The 23,768-nt window shown below is 46.2% G+C and overlaps 1 non-coding gene across 1 annotated transcript; it reads right to left on the reverse strand.

The window, feature by feature from the left end:
- Positions 1-22,989: 22,989 nt before the first annotated feature.
- LOC114812594 lies at positions 22,990-23,129 on the reverse strand. Its single transcript, XR_003760245.1, has one exon. It is a non-coding gene; the product is annotated as a small nucleolar RNA SNORA7 (small nucleolar RNA).
- Positions 23,130-23,768: the final 639 nt, after the last annotated feature.

A 23,768-nucleotide genomic window follows, 5' to 3' on the forward strand; every position in this document is an offset into this window, starting at 1 on the left:
TACCTTTGCTGTCAGATTGTATTTTGTTGTACTGTACTCTGCCAAGCGCTTAGTACAGTGCTGTGCATACAGTAAGCGCTCAATAAGTGTGATTGACTGCTGATTTTCTTCAGAGCAATCACACGGAGGCAGCTTCACCATCATCATCATCATCATCATAATTGTGGTATTTTTTAAGAACTTACTAGATGCCAAGCACTGTACTAAGCGCCGGGAAAGATAAAAGACCATCAAGTCCCACATGGGGCTGATAGTCTAAGTAGGGGAGAGAACGGGTATTGAATCACCATTTTGCAAATGAACTGAGATCCAGATAAATTAAGTGACTGGCCCAATGTCATACAGAAGACAAGTGATAATAATAATGGTATTTGTTAAGCACTTACTATGTGCCAAGCACTGTTCTAATCGCTGGGGTAGATACAAGGTAACCAGATTGTCTCACATGAGGCTCACAGTCTCAACCCCCATTTTACAGATGAGGCAACTGAGGCACAGAGAAGCGAAGTGGCTTGTCCAAAGTCACACAGCAGGCAAGTGGGATTAGAACTCACATTCTCTGACTCCCAAGCTCATGTTCTTTCCACCAGGCCACACCGCTTCCCGTCGTTGTCGTCAACATCCACGATTGAACACCACCTACGGTGTACATACCCACTATTCATTCAATAGTATTTATTGAGAGCTTACTATGTGCAGAGCACTGTACTAAGCGCTTGGAATGAACAAGTCGGCAACAGATAGAGACAGTTCCTACCAACCGTCTAGCATTGAGTGCCGCTGGGCACAGGGGACCAGGCCAAAGGGTGTGGATGACTCAGTGCCATCCAACTACTGCAAAAACAACCCCAGTATCTACCCGGCGGGCTTTAAGACTCATTTTACCCTTCTTCGCCAAAGGGGTGGGAGCAATGGGCCTGTCTTTCAGTGACACTCTCATGGATACGCTTCCCCCATCTGCAGCATAATCTTCAAACCAGGGATCTCTGCTCTTTCAGTTGAAGGAAGCGTCTTCTCCTCCGGGAGCGACAAACAGAATACAGATGAGGAAACGGAGGCACAGAGAAGTTTAGTGACTTGTCCTGACCCGAAGGCTTCGGAAGAGACTTGGTCTGGGTCGGGTCTCAGGAAGGATTGGGCCGGGCCGGGTTGGATCTGGGCTGGGATTGGATCTGGGCTGGGTCTGGGAACGTGAGTTGGACCTGGGGGGGGGGGGGGGCTGTTTTGGGAGCAGTCAGGGCTTGGGTTTTTCTGTGTGTTGGGGCGAGTGTTCGTTCAGAGAGGGATTCTGCCAGATTATGTGACTAAATGAGTCACCTTAATTGAAGGGCTCTACAACGCACGTGCACGAAAACCACCACGCACTCAGACGACAAACCAGGCTGCCTACGGGCCCCAGCTCCGGACTGAAATAGATCTATGAATTTGTTGTGATTTTCCCCAGAGCAGAGTGAGTTGGCCAGCCATCCACGTATGGGCAGGCCTTGTCAAATCAAGAAATTGGGAATCAGTTACGATTTATTTTTATTCAACCGGAGAGCAACCCAGATCGGACCCATGCCTGACAAGGCTGGCTGGACTAATCAATTAATCAATCAGTGGTAGAGAAGCAGCGTGGCTCAGTGGAAAGAGCCCGGGCTTGGGAGTCAGAGGTCATGGGTTCTAATCCCAGCTCCGCCGCTTGTCAGCTGTGTGACCTGGGGCAAAGTCACAACTTCTCTGTGCCTCAGTTACCTCATCTGGAAAATGAGGATGAAGACTGTGAGCCCTACATGGGACAACCTGATTATCTATGTACCTGTGCTTGACACATAGTAAGCGCTTAACAAATACCGACATTATTATTATTACCTGTAATAATAATGTTGGTATTTGTACTAAGCACTTGGTAGAGTACAGACTGTAATAATAACGTTGGTATTTGTTAAGCGCTTACTACGTGCAGAGCACTGTTCTAAGCGCTGGGGGAGATACAGGGGAATGAGGTTGTCCCACGTGAGGCTCACAGTCTTCATCCCCATTTTCCAGATGAGGGAACTGAGGCCCAGAGAAGTGAAGTGACTTGCCCACAGTCACACAGCTGACAAGGAGCAGAGTCGGGATGTACCGTAAGATCGTTGTGGGCAGGGAATGTGTCTGTTTATTGTCTTATTGTACTCTCCAGAGGATGGTCCCCACCCGGGGCTATTTCCTGCAGGCTCTGGACCTAATCTTTCCCTGACTGGTGGCAGGGGCAGTAACGGATGAATCCCAAAATTCCCTGGAGCAAGCATGGCATGCCACGTCTCTGGTGTCTTGTATGGGTCGAGGTTGCCATCTAGTGAGTAATAATAATAATGTTGGTATTTGTTAGGCGCTTACTATGTGCAGAGCACTATTCTAAGCGCTGGGGTAGATACAGGGGAATCAGGTTGTCCCACGTGAGGCTCACAGTTAATCCCCATTTTACCGATGAGGTAACTGAGGCACAGAGAAATGAAGTGACTTGCCCACGGTCACACAGCTGATGAGTGGCAGAGCCGGGAGTCGAACTCATGGCCGCTGACTCCCAAGCCCAGGTTCTTTCCACTAGGCCACGTTCCTTCTCTAAGTAGCTAGAGCTAGAGCGGCCAGGCTGGGGATGAAGCACCAAGCTAATTCCTCCTTGGCGAGCTCCCTTATTATTATTGTATTTGTTAAGAGCTTACTATATGCCTGGCACTGTTCTAAGCGCTGGGGTAGATACAAGATAATGGGGTTGGACATAGTCCCTGTCCCATACTGGGCTCAGAGTCTTAATCCCCATTTTACAGATGAGGGAACTGAGGCACAGAGAAGTGAAGTGACTGGCCCGAGGTCATAGAGTAGACAAGTGGTAGAGCTGGGATTAGAACTCATGACCTTCTGACTGCCAGGTCCATGCTCTATTCATTGGGCCACATTGCGTCTTAAGGCCTTCAAGCGAAAGAGGCCCATCTGCCCCTTGGAGGTGGGGGGACTTCTAGGGAAGGGAGCCCAACACCCAGGCTGGACTGGTACCAGCATCAATCAATCAATCAACCAATGAATTAAGAGAAGCAGCGTGGCTCAGTGGAAAGAGCACGGACTTGGGAGTCAGAGGTCACGAGTTCCGAATCCCGGCTCTGCCACTTGTCAGCTGTGTGACTGTGGGCGAGTCACTTATCTTCTCTGTGCCTCAGTGACCTCATCTGTAAAATGGGGATTAACTGTGAGCCTCACGTGGGACAACCTGATTACCCTGTTTCTACCCCCGCGCTTAGAACAGTGCTCGGCACATAGTAAACGCTTAACAAATACCAACCAATGGTATGTATTGAGAGCTTCTATGTGCAGAGCACTGTACTAAACGCTTGGGAGAGTACAACAGAATTAGCAGACACGTTCCCTGCCCGTATCAACTGTGAGCTCACTGTGTGCAGGGAATGTCACTGTTTATTGTTTTATTGTACTTTCCCAAGCACTTACTACAGTGCTCTGCACACAGTAAGCACTCAATAAATATGACTGAATGAATGAATGAGCTTACAATAATACACGGTGTCAATCAACCGATAAATCAATCTATGGCATTTATTGAGCTGTTACTGTGTAGAGCTTGGGAAAGTACAATACAGTGGAGTTGGCAGACACATTCCCTGCCCATGATGAGCTTACATATGGGACAGGGAAGGTATCCAACTTGATTAGCTTATATCTTCTCCAGTGCTTAGAACAGTGCTTGACACATAGTAAGCGCTTAACAAATACCATCATTAATTAATTAATTGACATAAATGTTGGTGATTAGAAAAAGCAAATAAGAAGCACTGCCTAGAGAGGTGCCCAGGCAGTGCAACAAATAACGATAATAATAATGATGGTATTTTAGCGCTTACTATACAAGGTAATCAGGTTGTCCCATGTAGGGCTCACACTCTCAATTCCCATTTTACAGATGAGGTAACTGAGGCACAGAGAAGTTAAGTGATTTGCCCAAAGTCACACAGCTAAGTGGCAGAGCGGGATTAGAACCCATGACCACTGACTCCAAGCCCGAGCTCTTTCCACGAAGCCTTGCTGCTCTGCTTTCACCTCCTCCCCAGTAATCAGTGGATTTTCCCAGTGAAGGGAGGCTGTAAAAGGCCCAGCTCTGCTGCTTCATCCTCCGTCCTGAGGAGAGGAGGTGAAACATGGCTGGTTCCCTCCAGTGCTGGGGGTCAAGGCTGGGAGTCAGATTCATTCATTCATTCAATCATATTTATTGAGTGCTTACTGTGTGCAGAACACTGTACTAAGTGCTTGGGAGAGTACACAGAATAAACAGACACATTCTCTGCCCACAACGACAGATCCCTGTGGCAAGGGCTTGGGCGGGCTCTACTTGCTTTCAGCTCCTGTATAGTTGGAAGACCAAGTAGTGGTAGTAATGATAATAATAATAATAATGGTATTTGTTAAACGCTTATGCGACAAGCACTGTGTTAAGCGTTAGGGTAGATACAAGATAATCAGGTCCCACATGTGGCTCACAGTCTGAGTAGGAGGAAGAACTGGTATAAAATCCCCATTTTGCAGTTGAGGGAACTGAGGCCCAGAGAGGTCAAGTGATTTGCCCAGGGTCTCTCTTCAGGCAGGTGGTGGATGGGATTAGAACCCAAGTCCTCTGACTCGCAGGTCTGTGCTCTTTTCATTAGGCCATGCTGTTTTCCTAAAAGAAGAAGGAGAAGGAGACGGAGACGGAGACAAATGGTCTGGAGGAAGCAGCACTGTCAAGTGGAAAGAGCACGTGCTTGGGAGTCAGAGGACATGGGTTCTAATCCCTGCGTTACCACATGTCCACTACGGGACCTGGGACAAGTCACTTAAATTTCTGTGCCTCAGTTACGTCACCTGTATAGGACTGTGAGCCCCATGTGGGGCATGGATTGGGTCCAACCTGATTATCTTGTATCTATCCAAGCGCTTGACACGTAGTAAGTGCTTAACCAATACCATAATTATTAGTAGTAGTACAAGTAGTAATGGGGTTACGATAGTAAGAACATTTATGGAGCACCCATTTGATGTGGCACATTGTACAACGTGCTTGGGAAGTACAGAATAATGAAGTGACACATTCCCTCCCCATAAGGAGTTTACATTCTAACCGCATAAAAAATACGTACTCTGTAAGTGGCGCATCCAGCTTCTCAAGCAAATTCGTCAACATCACCTTCCAGCTCTCATCAGCACAAATGGCCAACCGAGATACCCAGCATCGGGGTCCTGGAATACAAATCAGCCCACCACCCTCCAGGCAAGTGACTCACTGTCGAACAGCTCTGCCGGGCTGGGCACGTGGGGACGTGGGCACGTGGTGAGAGCGTAGACCCGACCAGCTGCTTCTATGCTGAGCTGAAATGCAGCAAACACAGAGAAGGCAGAAATAAACGTTTAAGAAAAACGTTTCAAAGTCTCAGTGAAACTCAGGCTCAAAACGATCAATCAATGGTATTTATTAAATGCTTACCGTGTGCAGAGCACTGTACAAAATACTTGGATGGAGTAGTGGATAGAGCAAGGGCCTGGGAGTCAGAAGGTAATGGGTTTTAATCACAGCTCTGCCACTCGTCTGCTGTGATCGTTTGCAAGTCACTTCACTTCTCCGGGCCTCAGTCACCTCATCTGCAAAATGGGGATGGAGGCTGTGAGTCCCCACGTGGGACACGGACTGCGTCCATCCCGATTTTCTTGCATCCACCCCAACGCTTGGTACCCTCTCACTGTGCCTCGATCTCAGTGTCTCCCCACCGACCCCTAGCCCACGTCCTGCCTCTGGCCTGGAACACCCTCCCTCCTCTAATCCGACAGACAACCCCTCTCCCCAGGCTTCGAAGCCTTACTGAAGGCCCCTCTCCTCCAAGAGGCCTTCCCAGACTAAGCCCCACTTTTCCTCATCTCTCACTCCCTTCTGAATCGGCTGACTTCCTCCCTTTGCTCTTCCCCCCCACCAGCCCCAAAGAATGTATGTACATATCTGTAATTTTATCTATCCCTTGGTTCTTCCCCTCTTCCACCCCAAAACACTTATGTATATATCTGTAATTTTATTTATTTGTACTGATGTCTGTCTACCCCGACTCTAGACTGTGAGCTCGTTTGACTGTAGGTTGTATTGTACTTTCCCAAGCACTTAGTACAGTGCTATGCACACAGTTAACACTCAATAAATATGATCAATTGAAGAATAATAAAAGTAATAATAATTGTGGTATCTGTGAAGCGTTCATTATGTACCAAGCACTGTCCCAAGCAGTAGGGGAGAGTCCAGATATTCAGGTTGGACACAGTCCCTATCCTACATGGGAGCTCACAGTCTAAATAGGAGGGAGTACAGGTCCTGAATCCCCTTTTTACAGGTGAGGTAATTGAGGCACAGAGAAGTGAAGTGACTTGTCCAAGGTGACCCAGCAGGCATTTGGCAGAGCTGGTATTAGAACCCAGGCCCTCTGACTCCCAGGCTCGGGTCATGCAGCTTCCCAAGGGGTCATGAGCCACGGTCCGTGTTTATTTAATAATAATGATAATGTTGGTATTTGTTAAGCGCTTACTATGTGCCGAGCACTGTTCTAAGCGCTGGGGTAGATACAGGGTAATCGGGTTGTCCCACGTGAGGCTTACAGTCTTAATCCCCATTTTACAGATGAGGTAACTGAGGCACCGAGAAGTGAAGTGACTTGCCCAAAGTCACACAGCTGACAGGTGGCAGAGCCTGGATTAGAACCCCTGACCTCTGACTCCTAAGCCCATGCTCTTTCCACTGAGCCATGCTTATTTCTCTGCAAGAGGTGGACAGAGGCTAGAGAAGGAGCGTGGCCCAGTGGAAAGAGCCCGGGCTTGGGAGTCAGAGTTCATGGGTTCGAATCCCAGCTCCACCGCTTGCCAGCTGTGTGACTTTGGGCAAGTCACTTCACTTCTCTGGGCCTCAGTTCCCTCATCTGTAAAATGGGGATTCAAACTGTGAGCCCCACGTGGGACAACCTGATCACCTTGTATCCCCCAGCGCTTAGAACAGTGCTTTGCACATAGTAAGCGCTTAACAAATACCACCATTTATTTTAATTTTTTTCTTTTCTGTCCAGTAAGAAGTGGGAAAGTGCCTAGGAACTACCCTTTCTGGCCAACCGAGGGCAGCAGCAGCCCAGCCACTGCAGATGGAAAATGAAATCTCAGGGCCACATGAGTAACAGAATGGAGTTGGGGTTCAGGGCCTTAATGATGCCCCTGGAGATTTGGATGGAGGACAGGAGATGAGATTAAGGATCAGGAAGTGGCCTGGGAGTCAGAAGATCTGGGTTCTAATCCCTACGCCACCACTTGCCTGTTTTGTGACCTTAGACAAGTCACTTCACTTCACTGTGCCTCATTGACCTCGTCTGTAAAATGGGGATTAAGACTGTGAGCCCCATGTGGGGCAGGGTCTGGGTCCAAACTGATTATCTTGTATCTACCCCAGCGCTTAGTTACAGTGCCTGGCACTTGGAGAAGCAGCGTGGCTTAGTGGAAAGAGCACGGGCTTGGGAGTCAGAGGTCGTGGGTCCTAATCCTGGCTCTGTCACTTATCGGCTGTGTGACTTTGGGCAACTCACTTCACTCTCTGTGCCTCAGTTCCCTCATCTGTAAAATGGGGTTTAAGACTGTGAGTCCCACATGGGACAACCGGATTACCTTAGAGTAGCAGCGTGGCTCAGTGGAAAGAGCCCAGGCTTGGGAATCAGAGGTCATGGGTTCTCATCCTGGGTCTGCAGCTTGTCAGTTGTGTGACTTTGGGCAAGTCACTTAACTTCTCTGTGCCTGTTACCTCATCAGTAAAGTGGGGATTAAGACTGTGAACCCCAGGTGGGACAACCTGAAAACCTTGTATCCCCCCGGCGCTTAGAACAGTGTTTCACACATAGTAAGCATTCATTCATTCATTCATTCATTCATTCAATAGTATTTCTTGAGCGCTTACTGTGTGCAGACCACTGTACTAAGTGCTTGGAATGTACAAATCAGTAACAGATAGAGACAGTCCCTGCCCTTTGACGGGCTTACAGTCTAATCGGGGGAGACGGACAGACCAGAACAATAACAATAAATAGAATCAAGGGGATGAACATCTCATTAAAGCAATAGCAAATAAATAGAATCAGGGTGATGTACATTTCATTTACAAAATTATTATTATTATTACATCTACCCCAGTGCTTAGAACAGCGCTTGGCACATAGTAAGCACTTAACAAATACCATCATTACTATTATTACTATTATTATTCTTAAAGACTCTAAGCTTATTATGGAACGCATCCTCTAATTCTGTTGTATTGCTTCAATCAATCAATCGATTGTATTTATTAAGCATTACAATGTGCAGAGCACTGTACTAAGCACTTGGGAGAGTACGCTATAACACTATAACAGATCCCTACCCACAGTGAGCTTACAGTCTGCATTTAGAACAGTGCTCTGCACATAGAATTCTTCTTCTTCTTCTTTTATTATTATTGCAATATACAACAGAGCTGGTAGCACATAATAAGATCTCAATAAATACTGTTGACTGACTGACACTAAGCACTAACAAATACCATTTTTTAAAAAAGAGTGGAGATCAGGCAGCCAGAGTTTGGGGAACAGGGTTCCTGTGGGTGGTTGGGAGGCTGTCAGCCATGGGGGGCAGAAGCCCCAGTCAGCCGGGTGAGGAAGCTGAAAGACTTGTCTGGCGCCGTTCCTTTCAAAGGACCCAAGGCTCAGGCAGAGACAGAATTCCAGGGCTGAACCTGAGGTCAAGGAGAAAGTTTTCAGCATTCCTGATAGCAATCACCAATGAAGAAAGTCCACATTTCTGCCCTTCTCTTCTCCAAGGGCCTTGAGAGCTTTCAAAACCTCAGCTCTGGGAACTACTTCTTTTTCTTCATCAATGGAGCCACTTCAGAGAAGGGACCACACAGGCTTTTAATGGCCACGTAGCAATATGGGCCCCAGAAAGTGAGGACAGGATGGGCGGAAAGAGCCCGTGGGAAGTGCTGACTGTACAGGAGAGAGGATGCTCGCAGGAGAGGCAAGCAGCATGGCCTAGCGGAAAGAGCTCCGGCCTGGGAGCCAGCGGACCTGCGTTCCAATCCCAGCTTGCCACTTTGCTCTGTGATCTTGGCCAACTCACTTAACTTCTCTGTGCCTCAGCTTCCTTGTTTGTAAAATGGAGATACAATGTCTTTTTTATGGCATTTGTTACCTCATCTATAAAATGGGGATTAAAACTGTGAGCCCCATGTGGGACAGGGGCTGTGTCCAACCTGCTTAGCTTGTATCTACCCCAGCACTTAGTACAGTGTCTGACCCATAGAAAGCACTTAACAGATACTATTTAAAAAAGAAAAAGTCCTCAGGAGTTGAGATCTGTCTGAGGTGACTGCCTTATGAAGGGAGATAAGTTGAAGTGAGAACAAACCTGGTTGAGGGGATCCAAGACAATTTGAAAGAAATTTATTCCTGCTTAAACTGTAGATTATAAGGTCTTTGAGGGCAGGGATCATATCTGCTTATTCATTGTCCTCTCAAAAACTCTTAGTTCAGTGCTCTGACCAAACTAGATGCTCAGTAAATACTGCTTCATGTCTGACAAGGGCACATTCCACCCAGGTAGCTGCTCGGACAGAGATTCCTCATACGGTTTACCAAACAAACCACTGTGGCTCTTTGTTGCAGGAAACAAAAACTCGTCACTCTTGGCTTCAAAGCTCTCCGTCACTTTGCTCCCTCCTACCTCACCTCCCTTTTCTCTTTCTATTGCCCACCCCGTACACTCCGCTCCTCTGCCGCTCACCTCCTCACTGTCCCTCATTCACGACTATCCCACCGTCGACCCCTGACCCACGTCCTACCACTGTCCCGGAATGCCCTACCTCCTCACCTCCACCAAACTAACTCTCTTCCCCTCTTCAAAGTCCTACTGAGAGCTCACCTCCTCCAGGAGGCCTTCCCAGACCGAGCCCCCCTTTCCCTCTGCCCCTCCTCCACTCCCCATCCCCCTTATCCTGCCTTCTGCTCTTCCCCCTTCCCCTCCCCACAGCACTGCACATATTTGTATATATTATTTATTACTCTATTTTGTTAATGATGTGCATATATCTATGATTCTGTTTATCTTGATGATACTGAAGCCAGACTACTTGGTTTTTTTGGTTCTGTTTTGCTTTGCTGTGTCTCCCCCGTTTAGACTGTAAGCCCGTCACTGGGCGGGGATTGTCTCTATCTGTTGCTGAATTGTACATTTCAAGCGCCTAGTCCAGTGCTCTGCACATAGTAAACGCTCAATAAATACGATTGAATGAATGAATGTTGCCTAGAATTCCCAGTTTTGTCCTGCAGAGCCCCCAGGGAGTGTCTGGGGAACGCAGGACTAACTAGTCTCCACAACCAGGTTGGCTTTCTTGCACCTGACGCAAGGGAATCTTGTCACTCCCTTCTCAGAAGCTCAACTTCAGAAGTCCCTTGAGCAACAGGGCCTCACCCTGACACCGTGAAACCTGCCTCCCAGGAAGAGGCCAGAAAGACATCTCAGCACCAGAAGCCTCGGCAGCATCCAGGAAGTGGCAGAATGGTGGGAAGGGTGGGAGCAGGAAAAGAAAGATGAGGGAGTGTCTGAAAATTTTGGAAGGAAGAGAGGCAGTAGAAATTCTAGGAATCGTAGTCAGGGGAAGCGGAGAGTCACTCTCTTAGGCCTCAGTCAGTTGTAAGGCCGGCTGGAGAAGCAGAGTCACCTAGAGAAGCACTGTGGCCTAGGGGAAAGAGCCCAGGCCCGGGAGCCAGAGGACTTGGGTTCTAATCTTGGCTCTGTCACTTGCTAGATGGGTGACTTTGGGCAAGTCACTTAACTTCTCCAAGCCTCAGTTGCCTCATCCTGTAAAATGGGGATTAAGACTGTGCGATAGGGACTGCATCTAACCTGAAGCAGCGTGGCTCAGTGGAAAGAGCCCGGGCTTGGGAGTCAGAGGTCATAGGTTCGAATTCCGGCTCTGCCACATGTCAGCTGTGTGACCTTGGGCAAGTCACTTAACTTCTCTGTGCCTCAGTTACCTCGTCTGTAAAATGGGGATTAACTGTGAGCCCCATGTGGGATAACCAAGATTACCCTGTATCTACCCCAGCGCTTAGAACAGTGCTCTGCACATAGTAAGCGCTTAACAAATACCAACATTAATTAATTAATTGTATCTACCACAGCACTTAGAACAGTGCTTGGCATATAGTAAATGCTTAACAAGTACCATTATTATTATTATTACTACTACTACTAATAAAATGGAGATTCAAAGCCTATTTTTTTATGGTATTTGTAAAGCACTTACTTTGTGTCACACACTGTTCTAAGCACTGGAGCAGGTACAAGTTAATTAGGACACAGTTCCTGACCTCCATGGGGCTCACAGTCTAAGTTGGAGGTGGAAGAGGCATTTAATCTCCATTTTGCAGTTGAGGAAACTGAAGCACAGAGAATTTAAGTGACTTGCCCAAGTTCTCTCTGCAAGTAATTGGCAGAGCCGGGATTAGAACCCAGGTCCTCTGACTTTCAGCCCAAAGTGTTTTTACTAGGCCACCGGTTCCCCTTCCTACTTTGAATTTGAGCCCTATGTGGGACGGGGACTGAGTCTGTCTTGATTTTCAGTCATATTTCCTGAGCATATGATCTAGTGGCAAGAGCGCGGGCTTGGGAGTCAGAGGACATGGGTTCTAATTCCGCTCCTCCACTTGTCAGATGTGTGGCCTTGGGCAAGTCACTTCACTTCTCTGTGCCTCAGTTACCTCATCTATAAATGGGGTTTAAGACTATGAGTCCTATGTGGGACAGGAACTGTGTCCAAACTGATTTGCTTGTATCCACCCCAGCACTTAGTACAGTGCCTGGCACATAGTATGTGCTTAACAAGTATCATCATAATAATAATGATTATTGTCTGCTGTGTGATCTTGGGCAAGTAACTTAACTTCTCTGTGCCTCAGTTACCTCATCTGTAAAATGGAGATTAGGACCGTGACCCTCATGTGGAACAGAGACTGTGTCTAACCTGATTACCTTGTATCTACCCCAGTGCTTAGAACAGTGTTTGACACATAATAATGATGATTATAATAATAATAATAATGGTACTTGTTAAGTGACTCAAGTTCACAGGGGGCACAGGAGGAAGTGGTTTTTTTCCCTGTGAGGCCTCTATTCCTTCATCCTGTTTCCTTCCTCTCCCTCCAGTCTCCCCACCTCTCCGTTTCCTTTGCTGAGAAAGCATCAGCCAAATCCTGGAATAGGATTTCCAGAGGGTGTTCCGCTTGATCATCCCGGTGGGAGGGTTGAACAAGGCACACGCCACGGGTCAGGGCAAGGGCAGGACACCGACCTTATCCCCAGGAAGTCTCCTCCCACCCTTCCCTGCCCGGCTGGCCTCCGGCCGGGCGGTGTTTTCAATGAGGACAGTCTTGGGGCTTTGTAATCGGCGTCAAGGCGGGACCCAGGGGCAACTGTTTGTTTGGAGGCCAACAGCTCACCCTGACTCTGAGGGGTGAACTTCCCCGGGATGGGAGCCGGGCCTGGCCCAGGATAAGACAAAGAGGATGTTTCCTCATTTCCCTCCTGGCTTCGGGATGCCTGACCGGTCTCGCTCTCTCTCCCTCTATCCTTGGAGAAGTTCTCTCTCTCTTCTCCTGACCCTCAACCTAAATCCTCCACATTCCCTTCTTGTTCCTTGGCTCCCTGCCGCCAATCAAGAGCATGAGAGACTCTGCTCTAGATGGTAAGCAGCCTGTGATTTCCTGTTTTGGGGAAAGATAAAGAAGAGCGTCTTAATCCTGGAAAATGAAAGTGACTTGAGTTTCTGAGCCGGTGGGCTTCCCTAGTGAGGGGGAGGGCTGGCTGAGGGAGCTCCCTTGGGACCTGGATGAGTTAGTTGAAAGTGTCATAATAGAAATAACTGGCATCCGCTGGGTACGAGGCACTGTTTTAAGCTCTTGGATGGTCCAAAACAAAGCAGTAACTCATTCCCTTCCCACAAGGAGCTTACACTCTAACAGGGGTGATACATCAATCAATCAAGAGTATTTACTGAGCGTTTACTGTGTTCAGAGCACAGTACTAAGCACTTGGGAAAGTACAATATAACAGAGTTGGCAAGCATGTTCCCCGCCAATAGCGGGCTTACAGTCTAGAGGGAGAGACAGACATTAATACAAATAGACAATAAAAATATTTTTTAACAGAGTAGTCAAAATAAATGAGTGAACGTACGACTGAAAAAAGTAATAAGGGTCAGTATAACTAGGTATCTAAGTGATAGAGACAGGTTTATACAACTTGGAATCCTGGGAATTAATTGGGCCAGACTTGGTGCCATTTTTTTGAGGCCTTGAATAAGAAAAACAATAATTGTGCTATTTGTAAGTGCTTACTATGTTCCAAGCCCAGCACTAAGTGCTAGGGTAGATGCAAAATTATCAGGTCAGACACAGTCCTCTATCAAACATTGGCTCCCATTCATTCATTAAATTGTATTTACTAAGCGCTTACTGTGTGCAGAGCACTGTACTAAGTGCTTGGAATGTACAATTCAGCAACAGAGACAATCCCTGCTCATCAGTGGGCTCACAGTCTAAAAGAGGGAGACAGACAGCAAAACAAAAACAAGTAGACAGGCATCAATACCATCAAAATAAATAGAATCATAGATATATACACATCATTCATAAAATAGAGTAATAAATAATATATAGAAATATACATAAGTGCTCCCAGTTTAGGGAGTTTTTGAATATGGGGAGAACTGTGAGCCACTGGATTTGGAGAGAGAGTTCCAGGCTAGTGGAAGAGTGGGAGTGAGAAGATGGAGGAAAGAGAGTCAAGAGCAGTTTCTTTACCGTAAGTCTGCTGTGGGCAGGGAACTTGTCATCTGATTCTGTTGTATTGTACTCTCTCAAGCACTTAGCACAGTGCTCTGCATACAGTAAGTGCTCAATAAATAACATTGATGAATAGCAGGTGGAAGATATCCTCTTGAGAAACAGCTGGGAAACAGGAGAAAGACAAGGAAACACAGTAGAGTGGTGCCAGGGAGATTTTGGGGGGTTAATTTGATCAAGACTGTGAGCTCCATGTGGGACAGAGACTGTGTCCAACCTGATTTGCTATATCCACCCTAGCACTTAGTTCAGTGCCTGGCACATGGTAAGCACTTAACAAATACCATAATTATTATTATTATTGTTATTATAAGAGGCATGGCTTAGCGGATACAGCATGAACCTGAGAGATGATGTGGGTTCTGATCCCGATTCTGCCACTCGTCTACTATATTGCCCTGGGCAAGTCATTTAACTTCTCTGTGCCTCGCTTACCTCATCTGTAAATTGGGGACAGGGACTGTGTCCAACTGGATATGTTTATATCTACCCCAGAACTCGATACAGTGCTAGTGTATATTAAGCATTTAACAAATAGAGTTTAAAAAAAGCTAATCCCTCATGACTTTCATTTTACCAACAGTGTTAATGGAGAGGTCATCGGAGGTTAGGAAGGAAAGTATTGAGGGATTCAGGATGCAGTTGAGGGCTTGGAAAATTTGGTGGGGGTTGTGGGAATGGGAGTCAATTAGACAGGAATTGTAGATTCATCAAGTGGAAAATGCTGTAACCTGTATTGGTAGAAGGCTGCCTGGAGTTTAGATTTTTTGCCAGTTCCCTATTCAGTCAAAATGAAGCAGGAGAGGAGGAAGTGGGCTGGACTGGGGGGGAGGGTGGGTCCAGAGCTTGGAAGTCACAGCAAGGGGGTCAGGGGCAAATTTGAAAAATGGGGGTGGAGTGAGTCAGGGCTGAATTTGAGGAATGGGGGTAGAGTTGAGGAACAGAAGCAGCATGGCGTAGCGGGTTCTAATCCAAGCTCTGCCACTTGTCAGCTGTGTGGCCTTGGGCAAGTCACTTCACTTCTCTGTACCTCGGTTACCTCATCTGTAAAATGGGGATTAGGACGTTGAGCCCTATGCTGGACAGGGACTGTACCCAACCTGATTTGCTTGGCACATAGTAAGTGCTTAACAAATACCATTATAATCAGTGCTTAGAACAGTGCTTGGCACATAGTAAGCACTTAACAAATACCATAATTATTATTACTGTAGAGTGAGTGAGGGCTGAATTTGAGAGAAGGGGAGGGAGGGAGTGAGGGCTGGTTAGGAATTTGAAGTTGCAAAGTGGCAAGTCAGAGTAGGTGAGATTCAGGATGAGACATTGTTTTAGAGTTTTATTAGGCTAAGCATGTGTTCCTGCTGATGAGACTCTGAAGTGGGATGTAGTAAGAGTTCTTGCTTGGAGGGGATGTGAGATTGGAAGGGAAGTGACTTGTTGAATTGTTGACTGTTATATTTTTTTAATGGTCCTTGTTGAACACTTACTATGAGCCAGGCACTGTACTAAGTGATGGGGTAGATATAGGATAAACAGGTTAGACATAGTCCTAGTCCCATATGGGGCTCACAGTCTTAATCCCCATTTTACAGATGAAATGAGGCCCAGAGAATTGAAGTAACTTGTCCAAGGACACACAGCAGACAAGTGGCGGAGCAGTGATTAGAACCCAGGTCCTCTGGCTCTCTTACCCTTACTCTTTCCACTAGGCCACTCTGTTTCTCTGTCTTTTGAGAAGAAAGCAACCTACCAGCTCTCCAAGGCCTGTGCACTTTCTACTAGGCCGCTCTGTTTCCCTTGGTTCTGACTCCTGGTTGAGCATAGAAGGAATTTCAGCCCTTTGTGTTCTCTCCTTTCCATCTCTCCCCCTTCACCTCTCCCTCCTCTCATCTCCTACCCCAGCTCCTTCTCCCACTTCCAGTCCACTCCACAAGGTGGTAAGAGCTGGGTTAATGAGAGTGTGAGAATTCAAAGCAACAAACAACAAAAAGGTCCAGAAATATGAAATCAGATCCAGGAAACTGATTTTGCAAGTGGGTTACATAAACTGTTGCACGGTGCTTATGCAAACGACTTTACAGAAATATAGTCCCAGATTCCATAGAAAATTATGGCCTTGGTATCATTAGTCAGGTCACAGAAATGTAAATATGACCACACAGGAAGGAATGCTTTCCTACTCTAATTTAACTGCTGGGGAAAGAAGACACTGTCTTAAGGTATAAAGGAGGACTTCTGGATCTTGATGGTGATACAGTACTGAAATGGAGGGGCTGAGGTTTCTCAATCCCCGAGAGCTTGGTGATGTTTCAAAAAAGAGGTAGCATCCATCTGTCCTGAGGAGGTTTCATCATTCACCTGAGTTACTTCAATCAATCAGTGGAATTTTTCTGAGTAATAACTGTGTACAGGGCACTATACTGAGCGCTTGGAAAAGTACGATATATTAGAATTGGTAGACATGGCTCCCGCCTGCAAGGAGCTTACAATTATTTAAACAGGGAGGCCAATAAGATCAACATCAATGGCATTTAGATTGGGTCTGAATGCAGATAATGTTTCTGGGTGTTTAAAACAGAAATTGAAAACATAGTCCCTGCCTTCAAGGATCTTAAAAACTACCTGCATTTAGAGTCTCATTACTGCTTTCTGGTTCATTCATGATAATAATAATTACGGTATTTGTTAAGCACTTACTATATGTCATGCACTGTTCTAAGCATTAATAGATACAAAATAAGCTTCCCTTCACCTCTATCTCCTCTCCCCCCTTCCCCCGTTTCTTCCTCCCACTCCTGCCCCCAAACTGCTAAGGTAGTAGGAGCCAGGTAAACCAGAGTGTGAAAATTCAGAGCAGTAAACAAGAACATAAGCCCAGAAATCTGAAGTCAGATCCAGGAAACTGATTTTGCAGTTTTGCCATTTTGCAACAGGAACCCCTGTTTCACATAGGGTTTACAGTTTAAGTAGAAGGGAGAACATTTTACAGATTAGGAAACTGAGGCACAGAGAAGTTAAGTGACTTGCCCAGGGCCGTAGAGCAGGCAAGTGGCAGAGCAGGGATTAGAACCCAGGACCTCTGGCTCCCAGGCCTGCGCTCTTTCTATTAGGCCACTCCGCTTCTCTTACTCTTGGGTTCTTGCTACTGAATCATTCTTGGCTTTTTCTTCAGATCAGAGCTACCTTCTTTGAATTTGTTGGTGTCCTCTGACCAAAGCTTGAAGTGGCAGGATCTGTTCTATTTAGCGTCCAGCCCAGTGTCCTAAACAAATGAAATAAATGACTTTTTAAGACTCCTGGCCAAGAGTGATGATGTGGTGTCAGCAGGGGAGGGAGTGGGGGATATTGAGCAGTGGGGATGCTCCTCTGACCGGGCCCTTGATTTCTACCTGGGGGCCTCCCCAGAGACCCTCCTAAAATCACATCTCCAAGACGTCTTCCCTTGATTCAATCCTCATTTCCCCATCCATGCTCCCCACTGCTTCAGAGAAGTAGTGAAGCAGCGTGGCTTAGTGGAAAGAGCCTGGGCTTGGGAGTCAGAGGTCGTGGGTTCTAAGTCCGGCTCCTCCACTCATCAGCTGTGTGATTTTGGGTCAGTCACTTAACTTCTCGGTGCCTCACTTACCTCATCTGTAAAATGGGGATTACGACTGTGAGCCCCACATGGGACAACCTGATAACCTTGTATCTACCCCAGCGGTTAGAATAGTGCTTGGCCCAGAGTAAATGCTTAACAAATACCTTTATTTTTTTTCAACTCTGCGCTTGGCTGGGTACCTCTTAAGCACTTTGAATCTCAACCAGCCCCTCAGCACTTACATAAAGATCCTTACACTCTTTTCTTTCCTCTAGCTGTAATTTATTTAAATGTCTTTGTCCCCCTGTAAACTGTAAGTTCCTTGTGAGCAGGGATCGTCTCTACCACCTCTGTTATTATATAGAATATAATAATAACTGTAGTATTTGTTAAGCGTTTACCATGTGCCATATGCTGTACTAAACACGGGGGTGAATACGAGCAAATCAGGTCGAATACCTTCCCCGTCTCACATGGGGCTCACAGTCTCAATCCCTATTTTACAGATGAGGTAATCGAGGTGCAGAGAAGTGAAGTGGCTTGCTCAAGGTCACACAGCAGACAAGTGATAAACCTGGGATTAGAACCCAGGTCCTTCTGACTCCCAGGCCCATGCTATCCACTAGGCCATGCTACTACTTTCCCAAGCGTCTAGCACAGTCCTCTGCACACAGTAAGCACTCAATAAATACCAGTGACTGATTAATTCATCACCGAGTCTCCAACAGTGGTTGCCAAAACCCAAGACTGTGTGGTTTGCCCAAAATCAGCAGTGGTATTGACCACAGTGCCGGCTCCAGCATGTTATCATTCCTCCCGGTGCCTTGTCTTAACAAACGACTTTTCTGTAATTCTTATATTTAATTTTTCATCGACTAGCAAATTTCATTGATTACGCTCAGTCCGTTGATCAACATATAGTCACCTCTTTCTGATTAGCCTAAAAACCTCCTATTGGCTAACATGTGACTTTTCTAATTAACACAATATTTTCCGGTTCATTTGTGTATGACTTTTCTACTTAACACAATATTTTATGGTTCATTTGTGTTTTATCTTGGTAATTTGGCAAGTTCCTACTATTTTGCCTACTATCTCGAACAGGGATAAGAATAACTGTGGGATTTGTTCAGTCCTTTCTAACTGCCAAACACTACACCAAGCACTGGAATAGATACCATATAGGCAGATTAGGCAATTATAGGTGAGTCTCACACTCTAAGTGAGACAGTCAATTGTATTTATTGAGCACTTACTGTGTGCAGAGGACTGTTTGGAAGAATACAATATAACCATATAACAGACGAGTTCCCCACCCACAGTGAGCTTAGAGTCTAGAGAGAGAATCCCCACTTGACAGGATGAGGAAACTGAGTCACCGAGAAATGAAGTGACTTGCCCAAGGTCACAAGCAGGCAGTTAGTGAAGCTGGGGTTCAACCCAGGTCCTCTGTCTCCCAGGCCTGTGCTCTGTCCACTAGACCACAAGACTTCTCACCTGAATATTCCCACTAACTCATCTCCAAACTGGTCCTCCCTTTGATGTTTTGTCGGCTTCTTTCCATTATAGTATTTTCCCAGCCTGAAAGCTACCCGGCAGCACAGGTTCATTCTTCTTCTGTTTGGGTGTGGGTTCAACCACGTGTAATCCTAAAGGCAATTTAATTGAATGCTATCTCTGAACATCTTTGTAACTGCCCCCGGGCCCTTGGTAGATACCCTGGAGAAACCACACAATGAGAGTTTCTGCCCCAGCTATGACCCCCTCCAGGGGAACCAGGCGGGGTCAAAGGGCAACTATTAGTTCATGGGAAAGGCACCCTGTGGGGTGTTTGCAGGGCACGTGTTGAGAACGCCCTGTCTTGGCTGCTGCAGGGAAACACCTATAGGGATTGAGGCTTCTCAGAGACTCCCAGAGCTAAGGCAACAGAAAAAGAAACAAAGGGACCTGCGTTCTAATATCAGCTGTCATTTACCTGCAGTGTGGTCTTGGGCAAGTCACTTTACTTCTCTGAGCTGCCATTTCCACATCTGTAAAATGGGGATTCATTTATTCATTCATTCATGATTATATTTATTGAGTGCTAACTGAGTGCAGAGCACTGTATTAAGCTCTTGGAAGAGAACGATATAACAATAAACAGACACATTCCCTGCCCACAACGAGCACCAGTATGTGTTCTCCCTCCCACTTAGACTGTGAGCCCCTTGTGGAATGGGGACTGTATCCAACCTGATTACCCTATATGGATGGATCGATCAGTCATTCAACCACTGGAATCTATTGAGTCCTTACTCTGTGCAGATCACTGTACTAAGTGCTTGGGAGAGTTACAATATAACAGAGTTGGTAGATACATTCTCTGCCCACAACAAGCTTACTGCCTAGAGGGGCAGACAGACATTAAAATAAGTAAATAGATTGCAGATATGTACCTAAGTGCTGTGGGGCAGAGGAAGGGGTGGATAAAGGGTGAAAGTCCAATTGCAAAGGCTATGCCGAAGGGATTGGGAGAAGAGGAAATAAGGGCTTAATCAGGGAAGGCCTCTTTGAAAAGATGTGCTTATAATGAGGATTTGAAGGTGGGGAGAGTGACGGTCTGTAAGAGGAAGGACATTCTAGGCCAGAGGCAGGGCATGGGTGAGAGGTTGGCAGCTTGATAGATGAGATCGAGGTACAGCGAATAGGTTGGTATTAGAGGATTGAAATGTGTCGGCTGGGCTATAGTAGGAAGGCAGCAAGGTAAGGTAAGAGTGGGCTTTAAAGCCATAAGTAAGGAGTTTCTCTTTGAGGTGGAGGTGATGGGCAACCCACTGGAGGTTCTTGAAGAGTGGGGAAACATGGAATGAATGGTTTTGTAGAAAAATGATCCAGGCAGCAGTGTGAAGTATGGGCTGGAGTGGAGAGAGATAAAATGCAGGGAGGTCAGCAAGGATGCTAATGCAGTAATCAAGGTCGGGTAGAATAAGTGCCTGGCTTAACATGGCAGCAGTTTGGAAGGAGAGGGAAGGACAGATTTTAACGATGTTGTGAAGGTTGAATTGACAGGATTTGGTGACAGACTGGATATGTGGTTGAATAAGAGAGACGAGTTAAGAGTAACGCGTAGGTAACTATCTACTATCGAGGTTATGTCTACTCCAGCAAATAGCATCAAACAATCAGTTAATGAGAGCATTGTACAAAGTGCTTGGGAGAGTATAACAGAGTTAGTAGACATGTTAACTAAACACATTAGTGTCCAGATATGTTCACATGCCCAAATAGAGGACATCCATCAGCCCTGATAGATCGGTGAATACTAATGACCTCAATTCAAGGTAAAGGAATGTGGTTAAGGGAATTTTTTTTTTAAAGGAGCTGGACGGATTTTCAACTTTGTAACTGCGGAATGGGAAATGGAGAGGGAGGAAAGGGGCATTTGACTGGCCAGTGTTCTCTGACTCTGTCTTTGGGGGAAAGACAATTATAGCCAAAATAAGAGATAACAGTTGCAGACACTCTTCAGCTTTGGGGATCTGTGCCCCTTATGTTGGGGAAACCAGAGAGCAGCAAGCATTTGAAATTGAAATTCTGAAATATTGAGCTCATTATTTGGAGAGATCCCTTTAATAATAATAATAATAATAATGATAATGATAAAGATTGTGGTGTTTAAGTTCTTACTAAGTGTCAGGCACTGTAATAAGTGCTAGGGTGGATACAAGCAAATCGGGTTGGACACGGTCCCTGTCACACGTGGGGCCTACAGTCTCAGTCCCATTTTACAGGTGAGGTAACTGAGGCCCAGAGAAGTGAAGTGACTTGCCTCAGGTCAAACAGCAGAGCTGTGTGGCAGAGCTGGGATTAGAACTCATGACTTCTGACTCCAGGCCTGTGCTGTATCCACTACGCCAAGCTGCTTCTCCACTTTCTGTCTGTCATCCATAATCAATCAGCAAATGGAATTTATTGAGTGCTTACTGTGGTGCAGAGCACTGTACTAAGCCCTTTGGGAAAGTACAATATAACAACATTATGACATAATGAGAGAAACCCCACGAAAATCAATCACTGTTTTTGAGAGCCGAAAATAATAATCATCCATTTCATTTGTGAGACAAAGAATTGTTCCAGTGCCTTGTGATTGGTGAAAAAAATGCTTTCTTTCTGTCAGTGGTTCCCATCAGGAACGTAATAATTTTCTGGTTGGATGGGTTGGGGGAAGGGGAAAATTAACCTGATATTCAGCAGGTTAGGTTGGCTTCTTCCCTGAGGTAAAATGAACAATGCTTCAAAGCAATGGGAACTTCTGCAGTCAACATCTTGTATTTGTTGAGCATCTGTAATCTCCCAGGTGCTTAGCTGCTCCTTTTCAATTTATGGTATATAAACACTCAGGTGTCCTCAATCTCAACAAGAGGAAATTGGCATGAATTGCAGCAGGAGGGATTTAGATTTGACAGAAGGAAGAACTTCCTGATGTGAAGGTTCTTAAATATTTAAATGAGTTACTCAGAGAGGGATAGAATTCTTTGGAGCTGGGATGACCAAACCTCAGCTCTTTGTTTTGTGGTTCTGGTGAAAATCTCAATAGCAAATGTTTAATATTTAGCTGTGTGGGAGTGGTCCTTCCACCACCTCCATCCTCCCCCATCACAAAACCCCCTTCTTGGCCTAGGCCAGGGAAAGTAACATGCCCAGCCCGTCTGACACTCAGTCCTTACCCTGGCAGGCTCTTACTCACTGCCACTATCTCAGTCGTCCGTCTCCCCCCTCCAGGGATTCCTGCTCATCTTTGTGGTTAAGGGAATCTTTTTTTTAATCTGCTGCTCTCTCACAATCAATCAATGGCATTTATTGAGCACCTTCTATATGCAGAGCACCACACTAAACACTTGGAAGAATACAATACAGTGGAGTTATTGGACACGATCCCTGCTCTCAAGAGATTTATAATCTAGCAGGGGAGACAGGCACTAAAATAAGTTACAGACAGAGAAAGCAAAAGAGTGTGTGTGTGTAAATATATGTGTGAATACTGTGTTGAAGGGGGAAATGAATAAGTGCTTAGGAAATGAATAAGTGCAGTAGTAGGGCAAATAAGGTAGGGAGATAAAAACTCCCTGGAGGAGATGTGTTTATGCCTTATGGTTCGGGAGGCTTGGCCATGTCTGTTTTAGATGAAGGTGGAGAGGGGACATGGTTGAAATTTTCAGAATGTGGACAGGATGAACATTATAATTATTATTATTACTTCTCGTCTTATGCCGTCGAGTCATTTCCCACCCATAGCAACACCACAGACACATCTCTCCGAGAACACCCCAATCTCCATCTACAATCGTTCTGGTAGCGGATCCATAGCGTTTTCTTGGTAAAAATCTAGTAGTGGTTTACCATTGCCGCCTTCCGCACAATAAACTCGAGGCTCCGCCGTCGAATCTCTCCCATGCTGCCACTGCCCAGCATGGGTGAGTTTTGACTTGTAGCAGATGGCCTTCCACTCACTAACCACTGCCCAAGCTAGGAATGGAATGGATAGGCCTCCGCTTGACTCTACCTCCTGAAGCCGAGACTGGTAGAGTACTGGAAACTCTCTCCAGGTGCAACCCTGAGAGGGTTATTATTACTATTACTACTATTATATTTGTTAAGTGCTTACAATATGCCAAGTGCTCTTCTAAGCACTGGGATAGATCTCCAGACTGGAAGCTCAATGTGGGCAGGGAATGTACCTGTTGCTTGTTATGTTGTACTCTCCCAGGCACTAAGTACAGTACTCGGATCACGGTAAGCGCTCAGTATATACGGTTGAATGAAGGAATACCAAGTAATCAGGTGGGACACAGTTCCTGCCCCACAGGGGGCTCACGGTCTAAGTCAGAGGGAGCCGGTTTAAGTAGGAGGAGCCTATCTGTCTCTGTCTCACCCTGGAGAGGAATTTGGGGCTGACAGCCTTCTCTGCCCACCTCTCCAGTCTGCCTTCCTGACTCATGTCTACCAACTCCATTACGCTGCCCTCTCTCAAGTACTTAGTACAGTTCTCTGGGCCCAGGCAATCTCCTGCAGTCTCCTGCAATCTCCTGCAATCTCCTGTAATCTCTGCAGTCTCCCTGTCCCAACCATCTCTCTAAGCCCCACAGAGGCTCAGGAAAGGAATGGGGAGGAGAATCCCATTGATCTGCTGGGTCACAAAACACCAGCCAGCATTCTGGAAACTGCTTCTGGTTTAGAACTTTGGCACTGTTCTTTTCCAGCAG

The sequence above is a fragment of the Ornithorhynchus anatinus genome, chromosome 5, assembly GCF_004115215.2.
Source record: "Ornithorhynchus anatinus isolate Pmale09 chromosome 5, mOrnAna1.pri.v4, whole genome shotgun sequence".
Taxonomy (NCBI): Eukaryota; Metazoa; Chordata; class Mammalia; order Monotremata; family Ornithorhynchidae; genus Ornithorhynchus; species Ornithorhynchus anatinus.